Source organism: Hylobates moloch, unplaced genomic scaffold (genome assembly GCF_009828535.3).
Source record: "Hylobates moloch isolate HMO894 unplaced genomic scaffold, HMol_V3 SCAFFOLD_7, whole genome shotgun sequence".
Taxonomy (NCBI): Eukaryota; Metazoa; Chordata; class Mammalia; order Primates; family Hylobatidae; genus Hylobates; species Hylobates moloch.
In genome coordinates this window covers 85,611,675-85,614,277 of record NW_026652282.1, presented here as the reverse complement: position 1 = coordinate 85,614,277, position 2,603 = coordinate 85,611,675, and positions in this window count along the sequence as shown.

The following is a 2,603-nucleotide window of genomic DNA, read 5'->3' as shown; positions in this document are numbered from 1 at the left end:
AAATATTTTCCATCAGAGTAAATTTCTAAACATGCTAATTGTGACTTTTCAAATGTCTGGCAAAAATTTTTTAAAAATTAGATTTTCAAGTTTATAGAGATGCCTTATTTATTGGGTTATGTATAGTTATATCACTTAGAAAGCATTCCAGCTGGTTACACATGAAATATCGACTACATAACATGCCATCTTTCTGAAAATTTAAAAACTGGACTTTTCTAAACAAAATCAGTATATTTACTACATAATACATGTGATGTCAGGAAAGGAGACAGAGTAGACGTGGAATTTTGCCCAGTTCATTTATGAAACTAAAAACTTTTTCTACTTCTAAGATAATTTTTAAGTTTCATAAATAAATATTTCTGTCCTATTCTAGTAAATATATTTACTTTATATTTCTAAATTTGCCAAAATACATTTCAAAATTGGACATTAGATCACTGTGAGTGGACTTCTGAAATGTGATGGCTTGAGTTTTGAAAGTCAGGAGCTAACTAACTGAAAGCTGATCAAATGAGTCTATCAGCTTTGATAAGTGGAGAGGAGAGATTAGAAAAATAGTAACAAACATGGCAAGCTAAACATATTTCTTTGGCAGGGGCTTTGAAAGAGGCAGTGTTCCTCATAAGAGGCTCTAAGCCTAGCTTTATCATGATAAAATATAAGATGAAGATTAAAAAACTTACAAATGGTATCTTTGGATGACTGGATTACAGTTTTGTTTATATTCTCCCTATATTCATGATCCAAATATGTATGATGACATTATATAAATAATTATAAAAAGTATTAACATTTTAAAATGTGCTTTATAGAAACTTTCAAAATACGAAAGCATTAAAAAAACTCCACAGGCTCAAAAATGTTGTTATGTATTGTTTTAGATAAACTACAATCCTAAAATAATTTAATAATTAATTAGTAAATGAATTATTATGTTATGAAACATCTGCTATATTAGGCACTGTGCTAGAAACTGAGCTCCAGGGAGATTAAAACAAAATCATTGCTGTGAAAGGGCACAGGTTGGCATAGAAATGATAATGCATAATTTATTTAATAATTTCATAATTATTACACATTTATTTATAATAAATTCATGATAAGGCATTAGTTTAATGGGATATTTGAAAAGAAGATAAAACAGTACTGGTTTAAGTATAAACATACATTGATGGTTTAATGTAGTCTAATTTTGGAATGCTGTACTTTGAAACGTATATTCATTGTGGAATCAAGTAAGTAAGGTAATTTGGATCACGATATTTGTAAAATGGTGTAATTACTGTCAGTGTTTCTCTATGCCTATGTTGTCAAAACTCAGATGTGTGAGAATCACTTGGGAAACTGTCAAAATAGTAATTCCTGATTCTGGTGATTCAGGTGGTCACAGTGGCTGGTTGGGGGTGGGAAGAGCACCCAACTGTCAACATTTTTAACACTTTCCCTAGGTAATTATGATGCACGTAAGGGGTCTATGTTTCCCTAAACGCTAACATATACAAGGTTTAAAAAAAGTTTACAGAATTTGAGTTAGAAACTTTCCTTGCTATGTTCCTTTGGAAATAATGTAATGCTTTGCACATAACTAGTTACTTGCCTTTGGCCCCTTAGTTAAGGATAGTGAGTTAGGGACAGTTTTGAGCTGGATTTCTAACTTTATCATAATTAATTAATCAATCAAAATAATTAGTAATTTAATATCTACTGTGTCGGGCACTATACCAGAAACTGTCTGGAGAAAAGGGCATACACTCACAAAGAAATAACAATGCCAAATACTTAATACAGTTTTTAAGAACTTACAAAGTAGTTTCATGGTTCAGGTATGGACAAGAAGGGAGTGTGTTTCCGCTTTAAAGAAAATTTGTTCTCCCAATGTAATTTACATGTCTGGGTAAGTCTGTTAAACTGGGTGGGCAGGCCTGCCAAGAGTCTCCTTTGAGAAAATCCGTATCAAGGATAGAAACAAGGGCACAAATAAAGCCTTCAGCCTGTTTGTATTGCGGAGGTTTGCAGTAATGCAATTCAGGGCACACTCAGACGCATTTCCTCAGCTAGGCCCCAGTGCACTCTTGTCTGAGTTATTTGAAGGAGTTATGAAAGAAAACCAGAAAGGGCTATTTTTCTAAGAACCAATGTAATCCCAAGAACCACAAGAGTTGTACTCACCAGGATAAATATAACTCTCAAGTTATAAAGACAATCTCCACAATTCTATAGAGGTCAAAGGGGGATTTGGCTCACCAGAGACTCCAGAGAAATCAGTGGGGCTTTATTACCTTGAAGACCCTAGCGCCTCATCAACAGCAACAGAAACAGGATCCAGCAGAAGGGAAAGTGTGGCCAATTAAGAAGGCAGTAATCAGGGGAGCAGGAGGATTGCAAATAACAAGAATGATATGGGGGAACCCACCTATTTTCACTGTCTGGACTTGTAAACATGAGTGATAATTCCTCCAGTCCTCCCTAAGTGCCTGATGGGGGTTCTGGTCCTGTTAAATGTTGGGGAGTTGGGGACAGAAGCCAGCCCAACACAGTTCCACATTTCATCAGTTCCACTCAGCAGCCCTGTAAGACAAGCATTGTTCCCCATTTCA